The 24,535-nt window shown below is 44.5% G+C and overlaps 1 protein-coding gene and 1 long non-coding RNA gene across 12 annotated transcripts in view; one reads left to right on the top strand and one right to left on the bottom strand.

Moving 5' to 3' along the window:
- LOC147112361 (protein eyes shut homolog) overlaps nt 1–24,535 on the top strand; it is a 2,879,641-nt gene that overhangs the window by 1,815,375 nt on the left and 1,039,731 nt on the right. The gene's annotated exons all lie outside the window — the stretch shown is intronic.
- LOC147112363 (uncharacterized) lies at nt 1,954–6,572 on the bottom strand. Its single transcript, XR_015079483.1, has 3 exons — nt 6,391–6,572; nt 2,813–2,960; nt 1,954–2,243 (listed from the first exon to the last, which is right to left on the bottom strand). It is a non-coding gene; the product is annotated as an uncharacterized LOC147112363 (long non-coding RNA).

The raw sequence follows: 24,535 nt of genomic DNA, 5'->3' as shown, positions 1-24,535 counted from the left end.
GTTGCTATGGGAACCCGCATGGGCCCTAGCTATGCCTGCCTTTTCGTGGGATATGTGGAACATTCTTTCCAGTCCTACTAAGGTCCCCTCCCTCACCTCTTTTTCCGGTACATTGATGACTGTATCAGTGCCATTTCCTGCTCTCACCCTGAACTAGAAAATTTCATTTGCTTTGATTCCAATTTCCACCCTTGCCTTGCCTTTACATGGTCCATCTCTGACTCTTCCCTTCCTCGACTTCGCTGTCTCCATCTCTGGGGATAGGCTATCGACCAACATCCGCTGTAGGCCCAATGACTCCAACAGCTACCTTGACAACACTTCCTCCCACCCCGCTTCCTGTAAGGACTCTATTCCATTCTCCCTGTTTCTCCATCTGCACTGCATCTGTTCCAACGATGCAGCATTCCATACCAGTGCTACGGATATGTCTCCCTTTTTCCTCAACCGAGGATTCCCTCCTCCGTGGTTGACAGGGCCCTCAACCATGTCTATTCCATTTCCTGCACTTCTGCTCTCACCCCTTCCCCTCCCTCCCAGAACCGATAGGGTTCCCCTTGTCCTCACCTTCTACCCCACCAGCCTCCACATTCAATGGATCATCCTCCACCATTTCCGCCACCTCCAGCGTGATCCCACCACTTAACACATCTTTGCCTCCCCTTCCCTTTCAGCATTCTGAAGGGACCATTCCCTCTGTGACACCCTGGTGCACTCCTCAATCACCACCAACACCCACTCCCCTTCCCCTGGCACCTTCCCGACCAACTGCAGAAGATGCAACACCTGCCATTTTACCTCCTCCCTTCCCACCTTCCAGGGCCCCAAACACTCCTTCCAGGTGAAACAGTGATTTACTTGTACATATTTCAATTTAATATACTGTATTCGCTGCTCACGATGCGGTCTCCTCTACATTGGGGCGACCAAACGCAGATTAGGTGATCGATTTGCGGAACACCTCCATTCAGTCCGCAAGCGTGACCCTAAGTTGTCTGTCATTTTAATTCTCCGCTCCACTCCCACTCTGATCTCGCTACCCTCGGCCTCCTACACGATTCCAATGAAGCTCAACGTAAGCTCAAGAAACAGCACTTCATCTTTCTATTAGGCACTTGACAGCCTTCCAGACTCAACATTAAGTTCAACAATTTCAGATCATAGCTTCTGCCCCCACTTTTTCGGACAGCCGCTGTTGCTGATGATTCTGATATTCCATTTGCTCCTCCTCTGGACCCATTGTTTTATTTCTTTACTTGTCTCATTACTATCTCCTTTTGCCTTGCACCATCATCCATTTGGTCATTCAATCTCTCCTGCCTTCCACCCTACACAGACTTTCCCTTTTGTTCTTTCCTGCCCTCCCCCTCCCCTGCCACTGCACTTGCTTAAAACCTGTTACATCTCTAACTTTTTCCAGTTCTGAAAAAAGGTCATCGGCCTGAAACGTTAACTTTGTTTCTTTCTCCACGGATGCTGCCTGACCTGCTGAGTATTTCCAGCATTTTCAGTTTTTATTTCAGAATTCCAGCATCCGCAGTACAGTATCTTGCTTTTGCCAAACCAATTTCTACCTGACTATACTGTACTCATTCCTGTAAATGTCTGCAGAAACAAAAGTTGATACAATGGTTCTGTTTCTGGATATATTCAAGCCCAGGCCTCTTTTCTTCTGTCTTATAGTGCTTCTTCATTCCATTATTTCAAAGCATACACAATAACAGTATAATGAACAAATTAGCTTGGTTCCCAAAGTACTTAAATCAGAGCACAAAATTGGCACATTATAAATCATATAAATTATTTAACAAGCTTATTTGTAGCCAGCCATGTCGGGGTACGATTTATGTAGCGCTGAAACTGATTAACAAGTAGCACATTAAACTGGAGCTACAGCTAATTAAACATCAAAGATAATACATTTCATCTGAATATTATTTGGACAGGTTTTCATTTTGATATACAATTTATTTTTTCCATCATCAATTTAATGATGATAAATAATTATAGCACAGGATGTGCAAGCAGACCAAGGCAATATACACACTTTTCGATACTCATTTCTTTTCTTCCCTTTCCGCTCCTCTGTGCTTCATAATCAGGTAAAGTTCAACAGGTGCCTGTGGCTCTCGGGTACTTCTCCCAAATGTCAACATCTCCTGTCTATCTGAGTGTGGCTAAGCTGCTGGAAATCTGAAACAAGCCCAGAAAATGCACTAAACCGTCAGCAAGTCAGTCAGCATCTGTGGAGAGAGCAGATCAGTTAACATTTGTCTTTTGTCACCTCAATTCCCCGTCACACTCCCTCTCTGACTTCTCTGTCTTTGGCCTTCTAAAGTGTTCCAATGAAGCCCAACGCAAGCTCATGAAACAGCATCTTATCTTTTTATTTAATTCAGCAGATTGACGTCCTCTGGCCTTAATACAGGAAACTTTGTGATATCCGGCACCGACGGGACTGAGCTGTTGCCGTCCCATTAAAACTGCCGGACAAACCAGCGCTAATGTTAAAACATACGGAGCTTTTGAGCTCCGTATCTAGCAACAAACCCTGCAACACTTCTAAACAGTTGGCCGTAGCTTGCAAGCATCTCTGTAGCTAAGCAACAGCTTTAGCTAGACCTTGCAGAGCCTGACTGGTGAAAAAAAAGCAACGAAAAGAAAAAAAACTGACTGAACCGACTCCTGAATTTTGCCGGTGGATCGAGCATTCCGGACAGTTAACCTCCGGATAAACCAAAGTTTCCTGTATTGACTATAATAACTTCAGACTAATACTGATGATGGGTCTACACCTGAAACGTTTACTCACCTGTTCTCTGCGCAGATGCTGACTGACCTGATGAGTGTTTCTGTTTGTGTTTAGAGTTCGGCAGAATCCTGTCCTCACTGTAGGGTTGGCAACTCTGGTTGGAAGTATTCCTGGAGGTTTGATCATGTGACGTCTGATCACGTGACATCTGCAAATATTATTGCATTTAAGTCAACAGTTGGGTCCCTTGTAGTTGAATATCTTTAATCGTGGTTTCACACCAGCAGCTGTTGTGCACAAAGGTCCAAGAACCAGGAGACCACCCACAAGCAGGCAAAGAAGAGAAAGCGAGGGCGGGAGAGGGGAAGCCAAAGGTGGGGGTTGGATTCTCAGGGGGGAAGCCAGAGGTAGGAAGAACTTTGATTCTACCAGTAACTAATAGTAACTCACTGAAATTGTACTGATAACTGATAGTAATACTGGTAACACTCAGATTCCCCTCATAACCAACAGTAGTACAATAACTCACTGATTGTCTATGTGTAGTAGGTGTACCACCTCGATATTCTACCTGTAACTGGAAATAAACGTATAACCCGCTGATATTCACCCTGTAACTACAGCCAGAGTCAACCTGCATTGCACAAGATGCAGTCAGACTCCATAGTCAATGCCACTCTTAACAGGTCCCATCTCTCTCACTAGCTCCTTGTATTCTGGTTTAGACTCGGGTGCCAACTCTGAACTGGGAGCCTCAGTCAGAGACAGAAGTTTCTCTGTGACGGCAACCAGTGGCATCACGGAGCAGAGAAGATGGGGCCTGCTGCTGTGTAAAGAAATTTAAAGGGCCGCGTTCTCCCGGGCTGCGAGCAGCAGTGCCCGGGAGATTCATGCCCCATTCCGGGTGATTCCCGGACAATCCAGGAGGGATGGCAACCCTATCACCAAGATGCACACATGCAAGATTTCAATTACAGTGAGCTTCCCTGGTCACACTCTCTAATTGTCTCACAGTCTTAGGCCAGGGTTACTGAGGCCAGTTACAGCTCTCCTGTTGACATTCTAGCTGAAATCTAACAGGACAGATTAGTGGTTGAACCTGGAGCCTTGCTTAGCGCTCAGCATTGGATCACACAGTACATTTATTCAGGGGTTATCAGTGCATTGAATGTTATATTTTTACAGATACAGTTATCTTCCTGATGCTGTTAAAAATTAATCCTACTTTATCTACTGTTTATTTTCTGCTTCATTTAGAAGAGTGCAAGAACCTTAATTACATAGAATTTACAGCACAGCAGCTGGCCATTCAACCCAACTGGTCTATTTTTTCTAATTCATTCACAGGATGTGGGCATCTCCTGGCAAGGCCAGCATTTATTGCCCATCCCTATTTTCCCTTGAGAAGGTGGTGGTGAGCCGCCTTCTTGAACCGCTGCAGTCCATGTGGGGAAGGTACTCTCACTGTTGTTAGGGAGGGAGTTCCAGGATTTTGACCTAGTGACGATGACGCATCGGCGATATATTTCCAAGTCAGGATGTTGTGTGACTTGGAGGGGAAATTGGAGGTGGTGGCATTGCCATGCGCCTGCTGCCCTTGTCCTTCTAGGTGGTAGAGTTCGTGGGTTTGGGAGGTTCTGTCAAAGAAGCCTTGGTGAGTTGCTGAAGTGCATCTTTTAGATTGTACACACTGCAGCCACGGTGCATCAGTGGTGGAGGGATTGAATGTTTAAGGTGGTGGATGGGGTGCCAAGCAAGCTGGCTGCTTTGTCTTAGATGGTGTCGACCATCTTGAGTGCTGTTGGAGCTGCACTCATCCAGGCAAGTGGAGAGTTTTCCATCACACTTCTGATTTGTGCCTTGTAGATGGTGGAAAGGCTTTGGGGAGTCAGGAGGCGAGTCACTCACCACAGAATACTCAGCCTCTGATCTGCCCATGTAGCTACAGCATTTATGTGGCTAGTCCAGTTAAGTTTCTGGTCAATGGTGACCGCCCCCCCCACCAGGATGTTGATGGCGGGGGATTCGGCTATGGTAGCGCCATTGAATGTCAAGGGGAGGTGGTTAGATTCTCACTTGTTGAAGTTAGTCATTACCTGGCACTTCTGTGGCACAAATGTTACTTGCCACTATCAGCCCAGCCCTGAATGTTGTCCAAGTCTTGCTGCATGCAGGCACGGATTGCTTCATTATCTGAGGAGTTGCAAATGGAACTGAACACTGTGCGAACATCCCCACTCCTGCAGTGATGTCCTGGGGCTGAGATGATTGGTCTCCAACAACCACAACCATCCTCCTTTGTGCTAGGTATGGCTCCAGCCAGTGAAGATATCTTCTATGCCAGTGTTTATGCCCCACACGAGCCTACTCCCACCTTACTTCATCTAACCCTATCAGCATAACCTTTTCTTCCTTTCTGCATCATGTACTTATCCAGCTTCTCATTAAATGTATCTATGCTGTTCGGCTCAACTACTCCATGTGATAGTGAGTTCCACATTCTCACCGGTCTGGGTTAGAGTGTTTTAAAGAATTGTAAAAGCCATAAGGCCCAATATTAAATCAAAATTCCTAGCTGGTATTAGATTGGGAGAGAAAGTACCATACATGATTCCACTGGAACACAATGCTTTTACAAAGTGTTTAGTTTGTGAATAACGGTGGTGCTATTAAAATAAAATACTCAACTGGATATTCTCAAACAAGTAGTTTTCCTAGGGGTTTTGTAAAAACTTTATTTGTGCTTGCCAAGTGTATTTCTGACATACAGATAATGTTATATTTGGTTAAAAGTACAGCACATTTGCAAAGATTGTGTCCTTGTGTGTTGTGATCCAAGTTATTTTGGGGCGATCAGTTGCAAAGATATGTGCTATTATATGAGACATAGAAATGAAGAAAGAAGAAAGACTTGCATTTATATAGCACCCTTCACAATTTCAGAATGTTCCAAAGTGCTTTACAGCCAATTAAGTACTTTTGAAGTGTAGTCACTGTTGTAATGTAGGAAACGCAGCCAATATGTGCACAGCAAGCTCTCCCAAACAGCAATGTGATAATGTGTTGGCTGAGGGATAACTATTGGCTAGGACACCGGGGAAAATACCCTTACTCTTCTTCAAAATAGTACCATGAAATTTTTTATCTCCACCTGAGAGGGCAGACGGGACCTCAGTTTATCGTCTCATCTGAAAGATGGCACCGCCGACAGTGCAGCACTCCCTCAGTACTGCACTGAAGTGTCAGCCTAGATTTTGTGCTCCAGTCTCTGGATATTAAGAAATGGAGGGGCTGAAATTCAACTTCACCTAGAGTGCAAATCGCTCGTTATATACCCCGGCAGATCTTCCTTTCCGTTGGCTTCAACTGAAAGAAGAATTGGGCGGGGTGTATAACAGACGGCCGATCTGGTACCGACAATTCTGTACCCCACCCCCTTCGCCAAAGTTGAATTTTACCCTGGAATCTCCATTGGTTACAGGAGATCCCATAATACACAGCAATTGTGTAGTTAAATATCTGGCTCATTGGGTGAACAATACCTGAGGAATCTACAGTGGTTAAATTAACCTTCAATAATGGCCCAGAAATTCATGTCGGGGGCTTCCCGCGGGTGCAAGCCCCCGACCTACACTTACCTAGCGCACCGACAGTTGAAGCCTGGGCCTGCGTGGATTTCCTGTCTGTAGCCCGGTTCAGCTCCCGGCACGCTGTGCTTGTGAGATCCAGCGGCGTACTTAGTGCGATGCGTCGGCTGGGATCACGTGAGCACTGGGCAACCAATTGGAGGAGGGAAAAGTCCATTCATGAGTTTGACAGAAAGAACTGTCAAACTCATGAAAACTCCGGGTGCCCAAAACAGTACTTAAACTTGAAATAATTTTTTTTTTAAATCACACTATTTAAATGAACTATAAATAACTTTAAATAACTGTTTTAAACAATAAATTTAATTTTTGAAAAAAATAATTTAATAAAAAATCAGGGCTAAAAATACACTTACCTTACTGTAAAGTCTTTAAAAATAATAAACCTGTGGAAAAAAAATTCTAATTACCCCTTGGTTCAGAGGATCGGAAATGCCGGTTTCCCGCGCATGCGTAGTGCATGCAAGATTCCGGCACTTCCATCGGGTCCACGCGTGAGTACTCCGTCCGTACTCACGCGTTGGGACCCGAATTTCTGGGCCATTAGATGCACTGTAGAGTTTTTTTGAATTAATGAAACTTTATATTTTATCATCAACACAGGGATTATATCATTTAAATGACAGGGTGGCAATGGTATGTCATCTTATAAGTGAGAGTTGCTTTAACAGATTGGGCACAATTTCTTCCTCAATAACAGTAACAGCTAGCTAAATATTGTGGAAATGTTAATGCACCCAGAGTGAGAACTCATCTGAGCGAATGTGTGAAATTAGTTAGAAAGACACCAAAAATTGTCGAGATATTTCCAGATATGACCCACTAAGCCGCACGTCAAACAGCTGAAAAATAAGCCCACTGCCTCGCACCATTTTTATCCAGGTAACTGCTTGTCTATAATAAAGAAACTGTGGCAGTCTCTCACGTGGCCACCACAGGGTGTGCTAATGACTTTGCATGGCTGTTGTTCTGTCATAACCCGAGAATGACCCTTGGCTTGCAATAAAGGGTGGTTAAATCCTGAGTTCAGCAGTATTTGACATGGACGGATTACAGTGACTTTTTAAGTGATTCATTGACAACATCTTATCTAACCAGAACACACATACTGAAGAGAGGGCATTGCAGCAAGATGTGGCTGGGCATTGAAGCCAATTGCTTTTTAATTTGCTTGCAAAGGCTGTGCACAGAAAGAAAAAGCCTGTCAAGTAGTGGGAAGCATAGTTTAGCAGTGGGTGACTGCAAACTGTAAAGGTTCTCTCACAATTTGATAAATTATACCTTTCAAATGTTTTAACACATTTACCAAGATGGTAATTTTACTGCAAAGCCAATTGGCGCCATTAATTATAACTTAAGGGTTACTACTTGTAAAAGTACAATTAATAATACTTGGGTATTCAAAAGTTTCAGTAAGTTTAATTTTGGGAAAGATCATTATCATGGTCAATAGGACATCTTTTCTTTTATTGCGTAGAATTACACAGCATTTACAGCACAGAAACAGGCCATTTGGTTCAGTTGGTCTGTGCCGGTGTTTATGCTCCACATGAGCCTCCTCCCACTCTACTTTATCTCAGCCTATCAGCAGTGTAGGGGGTGGTGTTTTGAGTCAGCTTTGCCTCTGACTGTTTTGAGCAGTTTGAATCGCTCCCACACCCTTTGGTTCTAGGCTCTGGACTTAGGTACAGACTGCGATACAAAATTGGAGTAGACAACTGGTTTGGTGCAAGAAAACTGCGTTTTATTAGAGTCACAATAAAATTATAATGTTGGAAAATTACACTTAGATTACTGGAGTAGCTACAGACATTCAAGAGTACACTGAATTAAGAATGGGGAACACACGACACAACAAGGGAAAATCACATTAATAATTCCCCTACCCTTGTCCCACCCCCAATATCTAACTAAATTGTACTAAAAGGAGCCAGGGATTATGCTCACCAATAAGGGTTTCTTGACAGTTCGAATCCTGTCAGTTAAGCCGATTGCGTTTTTGGGGTCCGCTCTTTGTGTCCTTTGGGGCCTGCCATCCCCACGTGGTGCTAGTCTTAGAATCTGCGAAGGTTCTTCAGTTGGGTGGAGTCCGCTGATGCGGTTTGGGCACGGTTGTGGATTTGTCTGGTAAGTCCCCACTTTTCTTAGTTAGAAATAGGGAGAGTAAAGTCTTTGCTGGGTACCTTAGCTTGTAGAGTGGAAAACTTCGGGTTTTGTTCTTCCGGTGGTGGTCTGGTCGTTGAGTTTTGTTGTGGTTGGGGTTTGGTTGGCGGTCTTCGGTGTCGGCTCGGTCGCGGTGGCCTAGATCATTACCTGTGTAGTGGTAATGATCTGAAGGTATCGTTTACCCGGCCCTTTTGTTACCGCGGTGCTCGTGGTCGGTCCTCGTGTCGGGCTGCGGTTGTGGCCTTGTTGTCTTCAGTCGAGCCTGCCCCACCGTGCCCCCTCGCCGTGATGTTGCATGAGTCTTCCTGTTGGTTTCCGAATGATGATGCAGGGTGTGTCTCCTTGGTTACCGGTGGGCCTACAGTTATACTGTTTTTGAGTTTGTTATCTGCGCGCCAAATCAGGGTTAGTTCTTTGTCCGATTTTTGGCGGGCTCGTTAAGGTGATTATAGCCATTCACCTTAACTGGTTTTGGGGTGGTTGTCTCGTTGCTAAATGGCCTTTAATGTCTTGGGTGTTTGTCATGCATAAGGTTAATCGGTGTCTCCCTGGCTTGGTAGCTAGTTCGAACTGTAAGCGATTATTTATGCAGAGTCTTGATGGGCTTTAGGTTTGCGCAAGATTAAGTCTTTTCCCGAGTTGATTTGTTTAAAGGGAAGAATGCGTGTTCTGTCTCCTCCAGTTGTCTGGTTTTGAAATAACAAATCAAAGCTGTCTCCCACAGGCCCAGGCATGTCAAGTTTTAAGCTTTTGAACTTGACATTCTGCCTGCAGGGTCCCACTTTAACCTTGCAGTTTTGCCATAAAGTCCAAAAGCCATTCCCTTCAGGGTTCCCTTATCGATAATTTGTCCTTCAGGGTCCCTTATTAATAACTTGGGAAATGTGGGAATTTTGAGAATCCTACACTAGATCCTTCCAATTCCTTTCTCCCTCATGTACATATCTAGCACCCCCTTAAATGAATCTATGCTACTCGCCTCAGTTACTCCTTATGGTAGCGAGTTCCACATTCTCACCGCTCTCTGGGTAAGGACATTTCTCCTGAATTCCCTAAGGGATTTATTGGTGACTATCTTATATTTATGACCCCTAGTTTTGGTCTCCCTCACAAGTGGAAACATCTCCTCTACATCTACCCTATCAAACCCCTTCAAGACCTCCATTAGGTCACCCCTCAGCCTTCTCTTTTCTTGAGAAAAGAGCCCCAGCCTGTTCAGCCTTTCCTGATGTGTATAATAATCACAAGTATGAGTAGAGTTATTTACATTACAAAAATGAACATTGCACAGAATAGTCACTTGCAATCAGCCCTACATCGCAAAGCAGGTACAGAGATATTGTACAAAGCAGGTGTAGTTCTTTGATGTGCAGACCATGAAGGTTGCCCATGACCCCTGCTGCAATAATGGATGTTGGGTGAAAGAGAATTGGGATCAGCTGTGATGCCCCCATGTGGGAATAACCAGGCAACACTAATAAGTGCCCTTCTTGGGTGAGCAATTGGAGGCCTGTCCACCAGTGCTGTGGATCCTTACCCCAACCATGAGTCTCCAGATTCAGGATAGGAGAAGAAAAAGTGGGAGATAATGAGCAAAGAAATATATTAAGTGAATGCCTTTAACCTCTCTTAATATATAGTCCTATTACCATGTCATTAAAATCTATGGACAAAAGTCCTGCAGGGCTCTGCAGGTGTGCAAAGGGAGGAAATTTGTAGCATTTACCTTAATGGGCCAGATTGTGCTGGAAAAATAACGACACACGGCATTGTTAATGAGCAAGTCGGCCAGCAACATCAGGGGATAAAGAGGTACGCCGTGAGTTGCAAATCTCCAGAACTTGCTGGTCGATTTATGCCGCTTCACCGTTTGCTTTGCACAAGCAACCTCCCGGTTATTTTTAAGAGCTTGCTGGATTTACACATTAATTGCCCATTAAACACGCTGCAGAAAGTTAGGGCTGGTAATAAAGAGCATCAGTACCCTTTTAGCAATGTGGTAATTGTTAATGAAATGCCAATCAACCTCTAATGCCCAGAAGAGGAACAATTTAAACTGTTCATTCTCATTCCTGCAGGTGAGAAATTGTTCTTTGAGATTTTAGAAATGTCAAATTTATAATTTATTTTTTTCCTTTTCTTTTCTGTCTCTTCTTTCTCCGTCTTAATCCAATCTTTGTTTGCCTCTCTTTATTTCTCTTTCTGTACCTGATTTGACTCTAATTCACCCTATTTCCTTCTGCATCATTCCACTGTTTCTTTCTCAATCCTTAAATCTCATTTGTTAAGGAGATGGACTGATAGTAATTAAGAATGGGACATTTTCTATTTTGGGCGCCCAGTGTTAATATCGAGCAATCCCAGATCAGAGTAGCATAATTAGATTCAGTGTATAGATCGCCCCACTTTGTCCTAACATTGTGCTTCAACCCCCAACCTCAACAGAGCCTATTTACTGCACTAATGTGATCATTTTCCAGTTCCCACACTAGCTATCCTTTGACCCATCCTCACCTGGAGCTGGGTTGAAATTGCCCCAATCCATTTCACATTGGAGCCTTACAGCCATCAGAGGAAACTTTCAACCTATTTGTCTGGATTTGAACCCAGATTCCAGTGATGAAAGGTCCACTGAACCATCCAGTCTTCCACCCTCTGAGGTGAAAAGGCCAATATCTAACCCATTGCACTATCCAAACTTTCCTCACCCAACGACAACAACTTGCATTTACATAGCACCTTTAACATAGTAAAACGTTCCAAGGCACTTCTCAGGAGCGTTATCAAACATAATTTGAAACTGAGCCACAAAAGGAGATATTAGGACAGGTGACCAAAAGCTTGGTCAAAGAGGTTGGTTTAAGGAGCGACTTAAAGGAGAAGAGAGAGTTGGAGAGGTTTAGGGAGGGAATTCCAGAGCTTAGGGCTGAGGCAGCAGGTAAAGGTAATCGGGGATGCACAAGAGGCCAGAATTGGAGGAACACAGAGACCTCGGAGGGTTGTAGGGCTGGAGGAGGTTACACAATAAGGTATCATTGCACCCTTTCTGTATGCATACAACAGGGCACTTCACCATGGCATCTGTAATATATGTAGGTAGAACAAATGAAGGGCAGAGACACCAGTTGCTAGTTCATGAGCTTGCTTTACAAGGCCAGAGTGAACTGAGCATGCTCATACTAAGCCATATGACAAACCATGTGATAATACGTGAATCTGCTTTCCGCTTAAAAAAAATGCACATATTCCCCTCTCAAATACAGCAAAACTATGGTCCCACTTTTCCCAGCATTACATGTACCACATAACAAAAACTGGCTTTTTTTCTTTTAAATCAACTACAAATGCTAGAAATGAACTACAAATCCAGTTTAATAACAGGTTTGCGGAGCCTTCCTGATCTCCTTACAAAAGGTTTTGGCTTTGAACCAATTTTCAGGCTGCTTTGTTTGGGTTCCGAACTCAAAGAAGTAGGTACCACCATTCTATTTCCCCCCTTGATACAACCTTGCTCACAAGACAATTCAGTATGACGGTTATGGAATGGTTTCAACTCTGTGTCCAGACACTGATCAGTTCATCCATTCAAGGTGTTTTCATACACTCTTTTCAGTACTGAGTCCTTTTGTGTCTCATCGGCAATCTCAGTTGCATTCACGGGAAAGTCTTTGTCAACTGCACCTAGTGTGAAAATCTCACCTTCACTCCCAACACATGAGTCTTCATGTGGCAACCTGGACAAGGCATCTGCGATTGCATTTTGCTTTGAAGTGCGATATTCAGTCGTGTAGTCATATTGTGACAACAACTCTGCTCAATGTTGCATTGTTGATGCGGCCATTGCAGGGATGATAGATTTGGGCTCCAATATTGCTAGGAGCGTTTTGGGATCGGTTATCAGGGTAAAGTTTCTGCTGATCATGTACTATTCTAATTTCTTGATTTCAAACACTATGGCGAGTGCTTCCTTTTCAATTTTCACGTCATTTCTTTCGCTCTTTGTGAGGGTTCGTGATGCATAGAAACATAGAAACATAGAAGATAGGAGCAGGAGTAGGCCATTCGGCCCCTCGAGCCTGCTCCGCCATTCAATGAGATCATGGCTGATCATCCAAATTCAGTACCCTGTTCCTGCCTTCTCTCCATATCCCTTGATCCCTTTAGCTTTAAGAAATATATCTAACTCCTTCTTGAATATATTTAATGAATTGGCCTCTACTGCCTTCTGTGGTAGAGAATTCCACAGGTTCACCACTCTCTGGGTGAAGAAATTCCTCCTCATCTCTGTCCTAAATGGCTTACCCCTTATCCTTATACTGTGACCCCTGGTTCTGGACTCCCCTGCCATCGGGAACATCCTTCCTGCATCTAGTCTGTCTAGTCCTGTTAGAATGTTATAAGTTTCAATGAGATCCCCTCTCATTCTTCTAAACTCCAGCGAGTATAAGCCCAATCGACCCAATCTCTCCTCATACGTCATTCCTGCCATCCCAGGTATCAGTCTGGTGAATCTTCGCTGCACTCACTCTATGGCAAGAACATCCTTCCTCAGATAAGGTGACCAAAACTGCACACAATACTCAAGATGTGGTCTCACCAAGACCCTGTACAACTGCAGCAAGACATCCTTGTTCCTGTACTCGAACCCTCTCGCTACGAAGGCCAACATACCATTTGCCTTCTTAACCGCCTGCTGCACCTGCATGTTTACCTTCAGCGACTGGTCCACAAGGACACCCAGGTCTCGTTGCACTTCCCCTTCTCCCAATCTATTGCCATTCAGATAATAATCTGCCTTCCTGTTTTTGACACCAAAGTGGATAACCTCGTATTTATCCACATTATATTGCATCTGCCATGCTTCTGCCCAATCAACCAACCTGTTCAAATCATACTGGAGTTTCTAGGCATCCCCCTCACAACACACACGCCCACCCAGCTTTGTGTCATCTGCAAACTTGGAGATATTACATCTAGTTCCCTCATCTAGATCATTAATGTATATTGTGAATAGCTGGGGTCCTAGGACCGATCCCTGCGGTACCCCACTAGTCACTGCCTGCCACTCGGAAAAAGACCCGTTTATTCCAACTCTTTGCTTTCTGTCTGCCAACTAGTTCTCTATCCAAGTCAATACCTTGCCCCCAGTCCCATGTGCCTTAACTTTACACGCTTTACAACTTTACATGCACTCTTGGCCGTCATCCATTACGTGGCTTGTGACAGCTCCCACACCATAGCTAGAAGCATCACATGCTAACTTAAGCTCACGCTCTGTGTCATAGTGCACAAGTACAGCATTGCTAGAGAGTCTTCTCTTACAAGCGTCGTAAGCTTCCTGTTGCACTTTTGTCCACTTCCGCTGGACATCCTTCTTGAGGAGCTCATGCAATGGTCACTAACTCAGATAAGAAACATGCGTAGTACTGAACCATTCCAAGGAAAGATCTTAACTCAGACACGTTCTGTGGCTTTGGAGCATTGATGACAGTATCAACCTTTTCCTTAACTGGTTGCAAGCCATTTGCATTAACTTTCAGACCAAGGTATGCAACCTTGGGCTGCACAAAAGCACATTTGCTCCTTTTCAATTTGACATTGCGGGAATGCAACCTTTGAAGCACTAACTCTAACACTTCTAGATTTTCTTCCTTGCTGTTTGTTGCGATCAGCACATCATCTTGATTGCATAAGCAATTTGGAATTCCTTGCAAAATCTTATCCATTTTGGGAGAGGACTTTACACCATACAGCAGCTTGGTGTATGAGTACAGTCCCTTGTGTGTGTTGATACTGAGCTACCGTTGACTCTCTTTGTCAACATTCAGCTAGTGTAAGCATGCGATAGGTCAAGCTTGGAGAAAACCTTTAACCCAGAGAGTGCTGCATACAAATCTTGTGATGTAGGCAACGGGTATTGCTCATCGTCAACTGCTTGGTTGATAGAAATTTTGTAGTCACCGCACAAGTGTAGTTTTATTTCCTTTGGGCAATACCACAATCGGGGTTGCCCATTTGCTTTTGTCAGTTTTTACTAGCACTCCGTTCTGTCTGAGCTTCGCTAGCTGTTCCTCCACCTGACTTTTCAACGCATAGGGGACCGGCCTTGCCTTAAATAGACAGGCTTCACGTTGGACTTGATGCGGATATGCGTGCCATAACTGTCTGAGAACATGCTTTTATACTTGTTCAGCATTGTGTCGAGTCACTTCTTTGAAGCATCTACACTGAAGATGTTTTTCCAGTCTAGTTTCAACTTTCTCAATCAGTCTTTGCCCATGAGGGTTACCCTGTCGTAGCTCATTGCAATAATAGGCAGCTTTACTGACAGGCAATTGTGCTGAACTGTACATTCCATTTGTCCACATTCTCTAGGATTTCTCCTGAGTAGGTTTTTAACTCTAAGGTACTCTTTGTAAGTGGTATCTGATTAAACATACTCTCATGTGTGTCCTTACTCATGATAGAGCAGTCCGTTGCCGTGTTGATACACATATCAATATATTGGTCATTGATCAAAAGTTTTGTACGGAAGTCTTTCTCATGACTGCTGGTGTTGCCGCTAGTGGCATAGATACTGTAGATGCCTAGTTTTTCAATATCAGGTGTGTTCACTTCAATATTGTGAATTCCTTCCTTTTGTTGTTGCTGCTTTGCATTGCCACAAGAATGGTTCTTACTTCCTGCTTTAGATCTAGCTCTGGAAGCTATTGAAATATGGCCTTGCTTCTGGCAGCGAAAACACTTCGGGGGAAAAATTGGGTCGCGCCCCCTTTGGGGCTAACTTAGCTGGGGCGCTACTTTTAGTTTAGAAAAAGTTAACACCCCCGCACCGGAAATTGAATGGTAGCACCCCAAGCAGGAGGCAGGGCACTACTGGAAGCACTCCCCCTCCCTCTTGGAGCGCTACCATTCAATATCGCCATTCAATATCATGCCGCTACGTGGAACAGCGCCACGCATGCCGGCACGTAGCGCCGCGGTACTGCAAGCCTCCCTCCCCTGATTAAAGGGGAGGGGCCTAGCGCAGCACGCCCTGGGGCCCTGCTGGACCACTGGGGAGCGGGATGCCGGCAAAAGAGCCCAGCACCCCGCAGGAGGAGGCAAAAGGGGGCAGGTGCTGGCAAGCGGCCCAAAAAAAATTGCCGCCCGGCACTTGCCCTTTAATTTGTGCCACCGCAGCCACAAACACGGCACCATGACCCTGTCAGACATAACATCCGGTGGTAGGACAGGGGCGCAAGCGAAGTTTGCGGCTGGGGCGCGAGCGGGGCGCTGTGCACAGCGATGACATAATCGCCGGTAATGCAGTGCCACAGGGCGCTACCGGCTACTGCCACTGCTAACCTTCCACTGAATTTCGTGGGAGTCATTAGCGGCGTCGCACCCGGGGTTTAGGTGCTTTGCTCCCAATTAGCGCCTCCTCGGGGCGCTAATGGGAGGCGCATAGCAACCCAATTTTTCCCCCTTCGCATTTCTGTATTGGCAGGTCTGTGGTGAGTGATTTCCACTACAGGAATAACAACTCGCTGAACTGCTCTCACTGTCATGCTTTTGAATTGGTCTCACAGCTTTAGGTTTGGCGGTGGCTTTGTGACTGTAGACCTCAGCTGCACTAGCCACTTGAGTTGGACGGAGCTCCCTAGCATTCTTAGATGCCATCTCCACAGACAGGGCAATTTTACATGCTATGTCAACTGTTAGGTTCGGAGTGTTCAGTAACTTGGACTGTGTGCGCTCATCCACCAATCCACACACAAACTCATCCCGCAACGCACGATCCAACAATGTGCTGAAGTTACAATGCACAGACAGGTTTTTAGGAGCTACAATGTACTCACTGATGGTTTCACTTTCTTTTTGGTTTCTGGTACCAAACTTATAGCTCTCTGCTATTTCTAACGGTTTTGGGTCAAAATGATCTTCGAGTTTCTCGACAATGTCTTCAAACGACGCATCTCTTCGCTTTCCCTGGCACGAGTAAATTTGACAATGTTCTGTAGACATCTGGCCTGATCTCCATTAGAAAATTGCTTTTTTACATTCACGAATTACTTTACTTTGAGCTTGAACATTCTCATCTGCATCTTCGGTCTCAGTAATGTTATTGGCCTTAAAAACATCTCCATCTGCTCAACGTAACAACTGATTGGTTTGTGAGCTCGGTCATACATGCCGAGGTTTCCAATGAATCCCGTAGGCGTGGTCATGATTGTCCCGATCCCATTGAACAGTAAATCAGCACGCTACCTGTGTACCTGTGAGAATCAATGCCCCTGATGCTGTGTATACATACACATGAAGGCGAAGCACAGATGATTCTGCAACAGCATTAACAGTAAATTATCACAAAAAATTCAGTTAAGGTGTCACAAATTCACCTTAAACTTTTCCATTGGAAGGTTGAACACTGTGGGGGGGATTTTGCTCAGGGAGCGGGTTTGGAGGCGGGACTGGTGGCAAAATGGTAAAAAATAGGAGCGGGTCCCGAACCCGCTCCCAACCCGCCTCCAAACGATCTTCCATGGAGGCGGGTCCCCGATTTGCACAGGGACCCATCTCCTAGCAGCGGGAAGGGGATTAGAGCCAATTAACTACCTGTTAACAGGCAGTTAAGAGGCTTTTTCCCATTTTGTGCCTACTGCTGCAGGCTTCCCGATGTCGGGAAACCCCGCCAGGGTAAATGAGACAAGCTGTGGGTCTGTTGCACTGTAACTGTAGAAATGACAGCTGCAGAGATACTGTGAAGGCTGTAGTGGGACACTGGTAAGTATGAAAGGTGAGAGAATGTTGGGGATTTTTTTTTTTACTGTGGTTTGATGCTTCTGCAGGTGACAAGCTGTGATGTGTTTGTGTAGCCTCATCTCATCGGGAGAAGTGACAGATGACTTCTGCCATCTCACATGCAGCTGCCATCTGTTTCATCCTAAGGAGAGAGTCATTGGAGAGCCTGGGTGAAAGGGCTCACCTTTGGACAGTGATTGTCAGCGTTTGACAGCACCTCAATGCTGTCAAACACTGACAATTCAGCTATCAAAATATTAGGGTGCCTGTCACTTTAACAAAACCGGCAGATGAAGCGTCATGCACTGATGTCGTCTGACACCGGCTTTCCCTTAATTGGCCGGCAAGCCCACAGAGCGGGCTTAACAAGGCCAATCAAGGGAAAATAGTGTCTGTTCATCAGACATCACTGGGGGTGGTACTGAAACCCGAAAACCCCTCGACTTCCGGATCTAAGGTAAAATCCAGCCCAGTGTCTTTCCATGATCTCTAAAAATGGCTTTGGGATCCCATTCTCATCGCCAAAAATATAATGGCCCAGAAATTCGGGTCCCAATGCGTGAGTACGCACGGGATACTCACGCGTAGGCCCAACGAAGGTGCCGGTTTCGTGCATGCACTGCACATGCGTGGGAAACTGGCACTTCCGTTCCCCTGAAAGAAGGGGTTGACAGGTGGAACATGTGCGCCGGAGAGGCAGCGCGTGCGCATCGAACTTACGATTTTTTTGGAGGTTTTTCCGGGAGGGTAAATCTCCAGCAGTTACTCTTTTAAAAAGCAGGTGCAAGGCCTGCTTTTAACAAGGTAAGTGGTGAATTAATTAAAATTAAAACATTTTTTCCACAGGTTTATTATTTTTAAATACTTTAAAGAAAGGTAAGTTTATTTTTCGCCCCGTTAGAAAATGTAATTAATTTTTTCAAAAATTTAAATTATTGTTTAAAATAGTTATTTCGTGTAATTTATAGTTATTTTAAAAATGTGATTTTTAAAAAATTTATTTGGAGTTTTAGTGATGTTTTGGGGCTTATAATATTTATAGGTTTGACAGCTCTTCCTGTCAACCACTTATGAATGAAGCATCCCCTGCTACCATTGGCTCTCCATGGCCCACATGATCCCAGGGGACACATTGAACTAACTGCGCCCCTGGGATACGCAAGCACTGCACGCTGGCAGTTGGAGGAGGGAAGCCCCCAACCTGAATTTCTGGGCCAATATATATGGGTAGAGCTAATGAAGGACAGAGACACCAGTTGCTAGTTCATGACCTTGCTTTACTCGGCCAGAGTGAACTGAGCATGCTCATACTAAACCATGTGATAATACATTACAGCATCACTATCCCAATGAAAACTTATTGATTCATAACTACATTATTGATGAGAATGGGCACTGAGTTTTAACATTTTCAAAGTCAAATTTGAACGAATTACCCTATCGAGCTATTTAAGAATAAATTGTATTGCAGAAAGTAAAGTAAACTTGGACCTAAGATAAAAAGGATCTGATCTGATTGGCAGGAATCAGATTGCTTTATTAGCTACTGTAGATTGTAGTAACAGTGTTGTAAATGACATGGAACATTTTTATGGCTCCTTCAATACAGAAAAATAGTCTGACACAAATTACTTTAGCTCAGTGACTGATGTAACCTGTCAGCGTTTATGTTGTTAGATAAGAGGCTTGTAATAATTAAAAGAATGCAGATTATCCCAATGTTAAAAGTAGGTCAGCCCTTGTAGTACTTACCTAGGTTGCTGACATCATTGAGATTTTAGTTGCTGCCTCATTTCCTAACCCTGACATGCTCCACGCTCTCCTTCCATTACATTGGTGCTCCCTCGATATGCTGCTGGTCTGGCACGCTCATCAGACCCTTTTCCAAGCTCCTCTTCAGTCATTAGTATGCAATGTTATATGCCAAACACTCCAGAAGAAGGTGCAGGTTGTTGGCTTGGTGCCACTCATATCGTTCATTTCTCACTTCAGCTCATCTTTTTAATTTCACCATTCATTTAGCTTTCGTGCCCTGGGACCTCAGCAGAAGCCTCACATAGTTTTGTAGTCTGAGAGTTCGGTTCTCCCGCAGCTTTTGTGTTGGCGTGATGTAGTTTCCACAACACATTGGTTCATGGAACACAGTATGAAGTCGTTGATCCGAGAGTGACTGATGTCGCAATCTTACCGGCGCTGCGAGTGCGAGTTTGGAGGCGGGTCTGCTGTCAAAATGGCAGTCATTGACAGAGTGGCAGAAGTCCGCTCTGGACCCGCCTCCTTATTAATTTCCCAAGTGCCGGCACTGCCTGCAGTTTGCAGACCCGGCACTAAGTGACGGGTGAGGCAATTTAGATACTTAAGAAGCTGCTTAAAGGTATTTAAGCAGCATTTTACCAGATCCTAACGATTTTTCCATGTTTTTTACAAGGAATCCGGCACTCGGGGATCACATCAGGTAAGTGTGTCGGGTTCTCAATGACTCTCCTTTGCTGTGCATAGTTGACAGCCGGAAAAGTGGTATAAAAGCTATCATGTCACAGCTGTTCAATTTCCAGTCTTAGAAGCTGGAGCCTTCAGGATTTGGAATACACTTTTCAGCTTTATGGAGGTTTGAAGTGTTTGGAGCAAACTCTCTATCCAGTGTCACCTCCTTGGAGCAACCTCTCTCACCATTGACAGATCGCTTCTGTCATCTCAACTTCAGTTGCCATCTATTCCATCAGCATCAGTGCCCTTGAAAAAATCTCACCTTGGTCCTCAAAATCCCACCACGGTTAGCCCCAACACTAGCATCACCAGGCACACCAGCATCACCAGGCACAACAGCAGCACCAACAACATCACCAAACTTCTACGCAATCACCAGGACACAGGGCATCAGCACCCGAGCACATTGCTGCCCGGGACACCAGGGATGGCCTCACCATGGCCAGATTTACTTCACTTGATGCTGTACACCTTGGCTGCCACATGATGCACCAGGTTGATACCACCCCACACCAACATCATAAAGCATCCCTACAATGCCCAAGCCATTCCTTTCACACACATCACTATTGGGGGGCGGGGGGGGTACCGTTACGTCTCACCATTCACTCATTAAGCCACATCCAATGGTGCACACAGATCTGTCCAAGAAGGCAAAGTATTGAATATAAATATTTCAATGTTTGACAACACATTAACAGAAACTTTACATGAACATTGATGATAACACCCAACTGCCTACCCTTGTGTGTTGTTAGTTGGTATGATTACACTAGGATGAGGGTGAGTGTGAGGGGTGGCTAGTGAAATGGGGAAGTAATAATGTAGATAGAGAGGGATGAGTGGAGGTGCAAGGTAAGTTGAGTAAGGATGCGTAGGAGTAGGGTAGGGAAGGCAGAGTGATGGGGATGTGATGAGTGGCACAGCAGGATGAGGCTGCGTGTGGCTTTGCAGTAACATTTTATGATCTACTGAGATCATTGAAAGATTTGTGCCACTGCAGCCTGGTTCTCCTGACGACATCCCTACTTGTGCCCTCCTGTGCAATGTGCTACCAGGCTGCGTTGGTCTCCTGGGGAGGTCTCTTCCGCCCAGTGGAAGGGAAGAGAACCTCCCCGTGTGCTGTGACTCCCTTCATAAGCATATGGAGGGAGTCATGGGAGAGCCTGGGTGCAGCCGTGCACCTTTGTGCAGTGCGTGTCAGTGTTTGCAGCACCTCAATACTGCAGAACACTCACAGCACAACTGTCAAAATGAATGTGGACATGGACCCTTTAAGGAAACCGGCTGATGACGCATCATCAGATGATATCATCAGACCTGCTTCCTTTTAATTGTCCAGGAACCTCGCAGGGCGGGTTTAACAAGCCCAATCATTGTAAAATCATGTCAGAGGCCCGGATCGACACAGCTGTGGGGTCGGGCCTCGCCAAGGACGTCGCCCGCCCTGGACCCGCCGAGGTTGATAAAATCCAGTCCTGTGTTTTGGCAAACGGTGTGAGACCATCTTGAGGCCATCACATTTGGCCAGTAACTTCAGCCAGTGATAAACCATCATTTTTAAGCTGGAAGAAAACTGCAGAATTATAAAGATCATGAAGATACTTCAAATTTACTGTCTGAAAAGACATGGGACTGTTTTCCTTTTGTACACTTTTTACATTTTGATTTAGATTTTCCTTTTAATTCCATTCTTTTAAATATTTTTTGTATTATTAGCCCAGAATTTGCTGCGAAAATAAAGGTGAGTTTAATGCACACACTGTTATTACACAGAACATAAGAACATAAGAAATAGGAGCAGGAGTAGTTCATTTGGCCCTTCGAGTCTGCTCCACCATTCAATAAGATCATGGCTATTCTTCTACCTCATCTCCACTTTCCTGCACTATCCCCATATCCCTTGATTCCCTTAATATTCAAAAATATATCGATCACTGCCTTGAATATACTCAACGACTGAACCTCCACAGCCTTCTGGGGTAGAGAATTCCAAAGATTCACCACCCTCTGAGTGAAGAAATTTCTCCTCATCCCAGTCCTAAATTGCCGACCCCTTATTCTGAGACTGTGACCCCTGGTTCTAGACTCCCCAGCCAGGGGAAACATCCTCCCTGCATCTACCCTGTCAAGCCCTGTAAGAATGTTGTATGTTTCAATGAGATCACCTCTCATTCTTCTAAGTTCTAGAGAATATAGGCTTAGTCTACTCAATAGACATTAATGTGTAAATTGTCCAGCAACTTGTGCCGAGGAAGAGGTAACCCGTGAACTGCGAATTGCCACAAGTCGCTGGACAATTTGCACCATTCCGCCATTAGCCTCGCGAAAACGGCAGCTCACCCTCAACCTCATTCATGAAGTTGCTGCATTTGCGCATTAATTGCCCATTAAACTTGCCGCAGAAAGTTAGGGCTGGCACTTAACAGCTTAAGTGCCTTTTTAGTGACGAGATTTATGTTCCTGGGATGCCAATCAACCTCTCCAAACCAGAAAGGGAACAAATAAAACTGTGAAGTCTCATTCCTACAGGTAGTAAATTGTTATTAGAGATTTTTTAAATTTAAAATTTATTATAAAATTATTCTTACTTTTCCTTTCTGTCTCTTTTTTGACTGCAATTCACTTTATATCCTTCTCTGTTGTTCCTCTATTTCTTTCTCAATCCTTAAATCTCATTGGTTAAGGAGATGGACTGTTGGTCCCATCATTCATTAAGGTCCCCGTTGCCCTTGCCGCACCATTATCAGCTTGCACTTCCAGCAAGTTACAGGGTAAAACATTTTTTGAGCTAAACTCTGAGGGAAAATGTTTAAATAATGGAGCACGCTGCGATATGGCCCATTCCAGCAAGATCTGGCCCATTATTGATATTTATTTCTCTCTCGCTGTCTTTTTCTTAACTTTCATTTGTCCTCCAAATGTCTAATCTCCATTTTGTAAATCTGACTGATGGCCCCCCTGTGCACTTAACCACATTGAGACAAGTTGCGACACAAGAAGACTTCCAAACTAATCTATTCTGTTGCCATTTCTCCAACTAAGCTAAATGATATATCATTACAGATTGGTCTCAAACAATTGTTCAGTGAGGGTACAATAGACTAGTGGTTATGGTGCTGGACTCGCAAGCCAGCGGTCATGAGTTAATAATCCCACCAGGGCAGTTTGTGGCCTAGCACAAGAAAAACTACTATGAAAGCTGCTAGGTTGTTGTAAAAACCCAATTGGTTCACTAATATCCTTCAGGGGAGCCTTACCCAAATTGGCCTGCATGTGACTTCAGTCCCACACTATGTGGTGAATCTTAATGCCTGCAGGGCAACGAGGAATTGGATAAATACTGGATTGGCAGTGTTGCCCACATCTCGAGAACAATTGTATTAAAAAGTTGATCTGTAGATTGTGGTGCAGAATAAGTAGGAAGAATTATTTTTTTAAATATTTTATCTTTCCTAGTGAACTGAGCTTGAGCCTGTAAATGTACTGCAGTCAAACAATCTTCTAACAAGCACTCATTATAAATCTCTTGATATAACTTTTTCTTAGTCTCAGCTGAAACCACATTATGAGAACATTAGAAAGCACGTGAGAACAAAAGGCTATTTGGTTCATTGAACTACCTCTTTACTGCAGATCGAGTACAATTTGCACCATCATAGCCGCTCTCTAATTTAATTGATCCCTGGAGGCAATTGAATAACTACAGTTAAAACTTCCACCATGAGAAAACTCTGACTTTTGTCCCTGACCCCTTCAGTTAATCAAGCAAAACCTGCAGGATATGCATCCAGCATTGCAGTAGACACCATTCAACTTGACAAGCTGTATTCCAGAGGCACCACTTCCATGATCCTGCGAGGACAGGAACAACCATGTTCCATAGACTATTTGGTCATCTGCACCTATACTTGTTATTAAATTCTTTAATCCTATTCTAAGCAAGATATTCATCCAGCTTCCTTTTTCAGTTGGCATGTTAGCTGGCTGTCATTACTTACGTGGGGAGAAAATGGCCCAGAAACTCGGGTCGGAGGCTTCCCGCGGGTGCAAGCCTCCGACCTGCACTTACCTTGCGCGCCGGCCGTTGAGCTGTGGGCCCCCGTGGAATTGCGATCCTGGGCCTCCTCCAACTGCCGGCGTGCAGTGCTTGTGTATCCCAGGGGCGCAGTTAGTTCGATGCGTCCCCTGGGATCACGTGGGCCATGGAGAGCCAATGGTAGCAGGGAATGCTTCATTCATAAGTTTGACAGGAAGACCTGGCAAACCTATAAATACTATAAGCCCCAAAACATCACTAAATCTTCAAATAAATTTTTAAAAAACATCACATTTTTAAAATAAACTATAAATTACATGAAATAACTATTTTAAACAATAATTTAAATTTTTGAAAAAATTAATTACATTTTCTAATGGGGCGTAAAATAAACTTACCTTTCTTTAAAGTATTTAAAAATAATAAACCTGTGGAAAAAATGTTTTAATTTTAATTAATTCACCACTTACCTTGTAAAAAGCAGGCCTTACGCCTGCTTTTTACATGTCTAACTTCTGGAGACTTACCCTCCCGGGAAAACCTGCAAAAAAAACGTAAGTTCGATGCGCACGCGTTCGACTTCTGAACCCCTTCTTTCAGGGGAACGGAAGTGCCGGTTTCCCACGCATGCGCAGTGCATGCACGAAACCGGCACTTCCG

Source organism: Somniosus microcephalus, chromosome 9 (genome assembly GCF_052327205.1).
Source record: "Somniosus microcephalus isolate GS21.2 chromosome 9, FLI_Smic_1.0, whole genome shotgun sequence".
In the NCBI taxonomy this organism is placed as follows: Eukaryota; Metazoa; Chordata; class Chondrichthyes; order Squaliformes; family Somniosidae; genus Somniosus; species Somniosus microcephalus.
The sequence above is the reverse complement of the archived record's forward strand: the minus strand, read 5'-3'. Positions and strand labels throughout refer to the sequence as shown.